At 40.2% G+C, this 8,758-nt stretch overlaps 1 pseudogene; it reads left to right on the top strand.

Annotated features, from left to right (window-relative positions):
* The first annotated feature begins 860 nt into the window (after positions 1 to 860).
* LOC112272876 (casein kinase 1-like protein HD16) lies at positions 861 to 6,739 on the top strand (annotated as a pseudogene).
* Positions 6,740 to 8,758: the final 2,019 nt, after the last annotated feature.

The raw sequence follows: 8,758 nt of genomic DNA on the forward strand, positions 1-8,758 counted from the left end.
GACCGACCAATATTGGCTGAGTCACTTTCCAATTTTGTGACTACAGTAGCTTTCCAAGTTCCTATTTCTGCCTGTAACTCTTCCATTTCAATCCAATATATTGGTCAACCAATATCCTCTTTTTTTCCTGTTCCAATTTGGCTACCTTCTCTCATGCTACTTCCAACAGATGCTTTGCCTCTTCCCGTCCTAGAAGCCATGCCTTGCGATTTTGGAATAGTTCTTGCTTTTTACTTTCTAGTACAGTTCGAGTATTTTTTTTTTTGTATTGTCCCAGATGTAATGAGAATCTGCTTGGTAGCATCATTTTCATGGAGCTCAAGTCTTGTCTTTTTTGTGTTGTCCCAGGTTTAGTGGAAATCTGCTTAGTAGCATCTTTTTTACAGAGCTTGAGACTCGTTCGACCAAGTTTATAGATTTTCTTGTCTCACTTTGATAAGCACTCATGGAACCATAGCCGCGGCTAAACTTGGTTACTCCTTAGTTACCACTATCAAATGTGGCCAAAAGAGAAACTCCATCTTTGTACTACAACCAACAACTTCATTAAAAGTTTCTATTCCCATGAAGGACGCATTGAACAAAGGGCACATCGGAGTTCCATGGTAGCAATAATGCCCTTACAGCATCAGATTCATTCTTTTCTACACCCTAAACCCTAAACCCTCCTCCTCCCCCCCTCCCTCCTCTTCCTTCACGTCCAAGTGACGACAAAGAAGCAACTAACACTCAATGCATGTGCTCAGTTTGATCCTCTTACTCCCCTCCACACAACGACAGACAAGCAACAAACATTCAGTGCCCGGTGCCCAATTTCACCCTATACACCAGAAAAAAAAGAAAGAAAATTCGAATGATGCATGGTGGGAGAGGAAGGGAGTGAGACACCGGAGCAAGGAACTGGGACAGGGACTCGCAGTGGAACTGTGACTCGCACCCTCACAATGGGAGTGTGGATTAGATACAACACTAGTTAGCAGACCTCAGTGTGGATCTCAGTTTTGATACAAGTCCCAATTCTACGAGTCCCAGACTTGGCATGAATTCCACTCCCAACGCGAGTCTCAGTCCTACGAGTCCTAGTCCCAATAAGAATCGCAGTTCTGTGAATTTCAGTCTCGACGCAAGTTTCGATCCTACGAGCCTTGATCCTAGCGCGAGTCTTCCTAGTCCCATGACTCTCAGTCCCGACGTGAGTCCCAGTTCAGCACAAGTTTCTAAATTCTGAATTAAAATTTCTTGAATTCCTTTGAACTTCTTGAATTCTTTGTCTCTATAGACCAAGTTTGTATTTATTCTTTATTTTATTTTTTTTTTGATGTTAGATAAATCCTATTTTAAATAATTATAACACTGACGTGAAAAAGTATTGGAGTGAAATGTACTTAGTTGCATGTGTAGTGATGATCTCCAAATATGAAAGTATTGTATTCAGACTCACAATCGTAACCAAGTAACGTATTGAGGACAAGGTGAAGTTGTGATGTGAGAAGAGGTGAGGCGAGGTGAGCCAGACTCCAAGCTCGTAAACCTGTTCGCATTAGAAGTGAATCTGTGCTGGATCAAAATTCTTCTACCCTGTGTTGATCTATTTTTCTTTCGAAGTGAAGTTGAGGCATTCTTGGGGTGATTTGAATCGATTTTTTATTTTATTTTTTTGTTTTATTTTGTTTTGTTTGGTTTATTTTGTTTATTTTTTAAAGTTAGTAACTGTGCTCCTTCGTTATGTTTAAGGTTGAAGTAGGAGCTTGAAAGAGAGGGACGTTACATTACTTCACATGTTTCTTATTAGGTCAACTCTTGTCTACTCCACCACTTGCATAATATGTAAAATATTATCGAAAACTCTATATGCTTCCATGTTTGTGTTGTGCATGGTTCCCAATTTAATTATTTTATGGATTGTTCAAACCTGGTTTAGGATTGAATTTATTTTGGGATGGAATTAGAAGATTTGATAACTTTTTGGCTCAATGAACATGGGATTTGTTTTAAACCTCCTCATGGTTTTTGTTTTTCATTCACTACTGTAGTTCCTAAACTTGGTAGATTGCATAAAAAAATCGGCCAACGTAATGATAGGGACAAAACGGTGGGACAAAGCGTGCTGGTCCACAGGCCGTTGAGGTATTCAATTTTTTATAATTTATTTTGCTTTCAACCTTGGTCACAGCAGCATGTTTGAAAGATGCTCTATACATTACATTGAGGTCTTGTAGGTATTAATGTAATAAGTTTTTGTACTCACGTTAAACTTATTTGTGCAAGTTGCGGATTGAAGTTCGAGCAAATTTGAGCATCGGAGTGATAAGCACTACAATCATGGTCCTCCTTGCGAGTGGCAGGTTTACAAGTGCATCTCAAGCTCATACCATTGTGATTTCACTCTTGAGATGTGATTACTAGTATCGCAATTACCTTTCTGTATTTCTTATTTTCATCATTCAAATGTGATTATGGCTTGTCTCCTAAACCTCCATGGTTGGCACGGATTCTTTTTCCAACACTCTTGGTGGCAGCCATGGTGTTGGTCACGTATATTACAAAGGTCGATAAGGTGACTACTACGTCATGGTGAATCATCTATTGAATTGTTGTAGTCCAAGCAGACCTTCAGTTTTCATGTAGTCGTCTTCTTTTCAAACTTCTCTCATGATTTATTTATTTATGTATTTATTTATTTATTTTAATCTGATTTCGACTTCGTATTCATGCTGTAGGTTATAGATATGGTCGGACCAAGTCTCTGGGATGTCTGGAACTCTTCGAGATCAAGCGCAAGTATTTAAGACAACTCGTTCTGATTGAGCAGGTATGCACATGGAGACGTGAAGCTCGAGAACTTTCTCCTAGGACAACCCAATATACCTGAAGAGAAGAAGTTTTTTCTTGTACATCTCGGGCTCGGTGAGTTTTCAGTATCATTGTGCTACAATTTGATTAGTATGTAGAATATGACCAAAAGCCTGATGTATTCTGGTGAGGCTCTCCCTCTCCCTATCATGATCTGTAGTTGCCATTCCTATTTTGTCGGTTGGTGGCGACTGTTTTGCTTTTGAGCTATATTTTGATTTTGTGTAATTTTCGTACATGCAGTGGAACTATTCGTTATACGAATATGCATGCACATATGGGAAGGACTAGGAGTAGGAAGGACGACTTGGGATCACTAGCTTACACTTTGGTATTCTTTATGGGGGGATAGTCTTCTTTGGCAAGGTTATCAAGTACTGATCAACTTTGTGGCTAGTAGCTAATGAGGAAGTGATCAATGTAATATATGTATATATATATATATATATATATATATTTTATTTTTTTTATTTTTTTTCTTTCTTCCTTCCTTCTTTCTCACTATTTTTTATTTGGAAGTATTCTATATATTTGGTTTTGTAGGGCAACAACAAAGGTTTAGTAGGTGTGAAAGAAGAAAATGACAACTTTTCTTGAAATATTGTGCTATTTCTGCCTGATTCTATTTTTAAATAGACATTTTGGAGATGGTCGCAAACATGAAGTTCAATGAAGAGCCAAATCATGGCAAGCTCGTTCTACTCTTCGATTCCATCTTGGATCCTAATCCTACTGTGAGACCCTTAAACACAGACGATGTTGAAAATGTGCATTCTATGACCTTCTTTTGCTTCGTTTTTCTTGTCCCTACACTAAGGATTCTTTTTTTGAACCTACTCTTCATTTGATCATCATATTAATAAAGCCTTTTGTTTCTAGTATTTCATACAAGTTGGTCAGAAGAGAGGGCGAATCAGATGTTGAAGAAGATGAGGATGATCAACCAAAGAAAAAGATCCAGTTAGGAATGCCTGGAACTCAATAGATTACAACGTTTACAATGCTCGGTGGCCAAATGAAGCAGAGATAAGGCGGCGCAAGCTTTTGTCATTGATGTGGTGTGATGTTGCTCAGTTAGGCATGAGTCCGATCATGTGTGTATCGTCAATTTTGACTTTGTTCTCTTGGATGTCGATCAGCGATTCTGATTTTTATGACATGCGTTTACTTTCAGCAAGCAGCCTAAATTCGGACAGACCCATTTATTGAACTTTTATTCCTATTTTTGTTTCGACATGCAGATATCACTACGATGTAGTTGATTCTTTGCTTATGGAGCATGTGGAAAAGGGTAATGAAGATGGTCTGTATATAAGCAATGTGGCTTCTTGTACAAATCTATGGACTCTGGTTATGGATGCGAGGACAGAATTTACTGCTCAAGTTCATGAACTATCGCATGTATTCGCCATCCTCGAATGCATGTGGATTTATTTAGAAATATATTTTGTGTAAGATTTTACCTGCGGTCTCTCGGAAGGTATTACAGGTTTTCTTTTTTTTTCTTTTTTTTTCTTTTTTTTTGGATTGTTGTTGTTGTTGTTGTTGTTGTTGTTGGGATTTTTGTGTTGATGGAGAATGTGGACTTTTTGTTCATGTCTAAGTTTTCAAGTTTTGTATGATACATTTGTTTTATATATTTTGTTGCTTTGTTCGGGCTGTTGGTCCATTTTGTGTATTTGGCTTTGTTTGTATTTTTTGGTTTTGTCTCCTATAGAATGTGTCGGTTATTTGTGAAGGGGTGCTGCTTCCCTTGGCTCATATGAAATGATGAAAGCTATTGCAGTCTGAGGTATGCAGCAGCTAGTAATCTTAAATTGTGGCGTTGAAAATGAGTGGAGGCATGAAAGCAATTGAGAACTGAGCTTCACAATTTGCGAGTGTTGCAAAACCCCTAAACCCTGAAACCATAAAACCTTAAACCAGGTTTACCTAGTCCAGTCAAAGGTGAAGTTGTGATATAAGGCAAGGTGAGCCAGACTCCAAGCTCGAATTCCAAGCATTGGAGGTGATCTTGCGCTGGATTAAATTTGGTTGTTCTGTGTTGATGTGTTTTTTCTTTCGAAGTGAAGTTGAGGCATTTTTAGGACAATTTGCATTATTTTTGTTTTTTTTTTTTTTTGTTTTGTTTTATTTTATTTTATTTTATTTTGATTTTTTGTGTGTGTGTGTGTGTGTGTTTTCTACGGTGAGTGATTGTATTCCTTTGTTGTGTTTTAGGTTGAAATAGGAGCTTGAGACAGAGGGACATTACATCACTTTGCATGTTTCTTATTAGGTCAACTCTTGTCTACTCCACCACCTGCATAACATGTCAACCTGTGTCTAAAATTCTACATGCTTCCATGTGTGTGTGTATGTGTGTGTGTATGTATGGTTCCCAATTGGCAGAGGTCGATGGATTATATACTAGGCTCAATGAGATGACCAAGGTTGAACAGATGTCATACCATATGATTCTATGATTACACCCAATGTAATCTATTCTAACATAGTCCGGCCAACATGAGAATCAAGTCCTCCTACTAGAACTCCAATTGATTTCCATAACTCGACTTTGTAGAAAACCATATCCCGGTGAAAAAGTTTCTAGTCTAATATCATGGAGATGGAAAATAATCTTAAAACGGAAAGCATCCACTTACATGCATGACATGCAAAGAAGGAAGATGCTGCATGCTTCTCACACCGAACACAACAAAGGATGATACAATTTGTAACCTTCGAAATGTGAGTCAGGAAAGCTCAGGGTCGAGATCCTGTCGATGAGGTGCTTGTAGATAGCAGGTTGGGTGGGATGTATCAAAGGAGCCACAACTTGAGGGGCAGGAAGAGCATGCAGTTACACGCATTCAATAATTTCTTTTTGAGTCCGTCGAGCTTGCCGATGTCGAGGGATGAGTTCTCAGGGTTTTTGATGCTGGATAAGGAATTATTGATTAAGGCGGGGAGCGGGAAGCGAGAAGTAGAGCGTATCAAGCGGCCATACGAGGTTTGAACTTGAAATCGACATCGTCGATGAGGGCTGGGGGATTGTCACTGGAATCACCAACATTTTTTCATGCACTATTCAATAAGTTTCTGCTGTCGAACAACAAAGACGAGGAGGCATAGTCGGTGGTGGACATATACGAGTCGACCAGTTGTGGATGTTTGAATTCAAGGTAAAGTGATGGACGAGGGAAAGGATCCATGATTGAATGGAGTACCCGTTTGTCCACCCAGGCGACAAAGCTAAGCATTGCGATCCGCGATAATACCACTACTTGGGGACGGCATATTTGGACTTTTGGAAGGAAAGCTCTCAGAGAGGCAATGCATGCAAGTTTGTGTACAGAGTGTTCCAGTGTTGGCTTCATCCAGCTCAATACTAGATGCAACCGTGCAAAGATGGGTAGAATTATCGTCGCTTGGATGTGTATTTTTTGTACACATGCTGAAGTAGCTTCGATTGCTGCCTGCAACGGCACAAGCAGTGACGATGGAAGGTCGGAGCGGAGGACGTTACGATGGATCACCGCGAGCTAGAACAGCGACATGCTATGATGGGGCGTTTGGATATGAGAGCTTGTCTTACAACGTAGCATCGGCAGGTCATGATTTGAGCCACTTGTCGAGGTACTGAAGCTCGACTGACTCGGGTACAAGATGAGTGATATCATAGAATTCATCACCCAGGTTGATGGTAGTCAGGTACAAGCAATAGGCGGTGCTGTTGAGTCCTCCGTTGTCTCCCTTGGAGTCGCCTCCGCCATCGCTTGGATTGGTTCGGGAATGGGGGCAAATGCGGGGTCATTTACAAGCAGGTCAATGTCATGAGGGCAACGTGGGATGTTGCAAGCGATGCTACAACAAGCGACATAAGCTCAAGGGCTATGGGATATAAGCAAATATTGGTGATGTCGGTACATCGACAATATTTGGAACATTTAAACTCGATATCAACGTTGATAATACTTAGTACAGGGTTTAATTGGAATTGGCTGCCAAGAGCAGGTCCAATTGGGATTGGCTGCCAAGAACAGGTCTTGTTGGAATTGGCTGCCAAGAGCAAGTTCAATTAGAATCGGCTGCCAAGAGCAGCTCCAATTGGATTTGGCTGCCAAGAGCAGGTTCAATTGGAATCAATTGCCAAGAGCAAGTCCAGTTGGAATTGGCTACTAAGTACAGGCTCAATTGGAATCAGCTGCCAAGAGCAGGTCTAGTTGGAATTGGTTGCCAAGAGCAAGTTCAATTAGAATCAGCTGCCAAGAGTAGGTCTAGTTGGAATTGGCCGCCAAGAGCAGGTTCAATTGGAATCAGCTGCCAAGAGTAGGTCCACTTAGAATTGGCTGCCAAGAGCAAGTTCAATTGGAATCGGTTACCAAGAGCTCAATGCATATTTGTCAATTAGAATTACATGGTCGACAATTAGAATTGGTCGCCTTTGCTTGCTATCATAGCTCCTTTCTAAGGCCTAGTACGAAGAAACTTTGGTAAGTTGGCAAGCATGAAGGAATTGGCCAACGTAATGATAGAGACAGTGGCTAACGTTGATGGCAATGAACATGACGTCATGAGATGAGGAATGAATGCAACGTATGGCTATTGGCACTGCAATATCTAATTAGGTGTGAATTATGGAGCAGGGAGCAGGGTGGTGGGAGATTAAAAAATGTCTATTGGAGCATGAGTCCTTCGTATTTGCTCCACATTTTCTTAGTCCGAGTCCTGACGCCTCCTTATCATACATTTTATAATATGCATTTCAATGTTGGAAGCACAGGTGCTAGTCGTGCCCAACGCTTCAGCAATGCGATTAAGTTTCAACAATAACAACAACATTAAGATCGAAGACGTAGATTACTACGAAGTCTGCAAGCCATCCACTCATAACCATATCAACTGCACAAAGCTTCTAGACCTGCTTCAAATGGTGATGTCTAAAACTGATGATCTCACAATAAATAAATACCTTGGTTTAGGATACACAATTTATAGTCTTAGTCTTCGAAATAAAAGCTTCCAGTGGCAATTTATAGGTCCAAAGTATATCCTACAAATAAGAGATGATCTGGATTTTTATTCCTAAACCTAAGTACCCTACAATTACTCGGAGAAGAAGATGGAATACGTAGAAATATATAAGGTCATATGGCTAAAATCAGGTTTAATGAAGGAGCTCGAAAGTGTAGTATCAAAAGCAAAAGACACAAGTGAAGTTTGAGAGAAGTGGTCGACCATACGTGTGACACTCAGTTGAGAGTAGTCCTCCTTTTTCGCAGTTCATCTTGCTCGTCGTTGTTACAATGGGAGTTCAAGTCATGACAAGAGATGGCTGCTACAAAGCATTTGTCTTGGATCATCGAAACTGGCCACAAGGGTAGTCGTAGACTAAGTAAAGCCAGCCATTTTGACAGTTGTGAACAGTATGGGAATGAGGTGAATACAGTTGTGAAACACAACTCCCTCACCATATCACCCTTGTGTAGCAATAACCCACTTACTGGATGCTATTTGCACTTCCAATATCAAGACTGAAAACGCTTAGAGATGCACTTGAGTTCCAGATGCAGAAGAACAATACCAGTTCAACAATGCCACCACTACACCTCCATTTAAAAAAGTATGATTTCCATGCAAAGAATCCAAGTGTGTTCATTGAGAGAGAGTTTCCACCTTAGATGCCATGAGTCATAATCAAGAGGCGACCTCTTCGTCTTCTTTCACCCAAACCAACACCCTAATCTACTACCATTTTCGTAAGGACCCGAACCATTATAAGTAGATAATTGACAATTATCTCAACTCAAACATCAGCCGAAGCACAAAACTGTGAGCCGAACACACAAGCAGGTAACCATGCTGTGAAAATTATGAATTCATAGATGCAGGTTCATAGAATTGAATATTACCTGCGAGGTCC

The sequence above is a fragment of the Physcomitrium patens genome, chromosome 19 (assembly GCF_059467195.1).
Source record: "Physcomitrium patens ecotype Gransden chromosome 19, ASM5946719v1, whole genome shotgun sequence".
NCBI lineage: Eukaryota > Viridiplantae > Streptophyta > Bryopsida > Funariales > Funariaceae > Physcomitrium > Physcomitrium patens.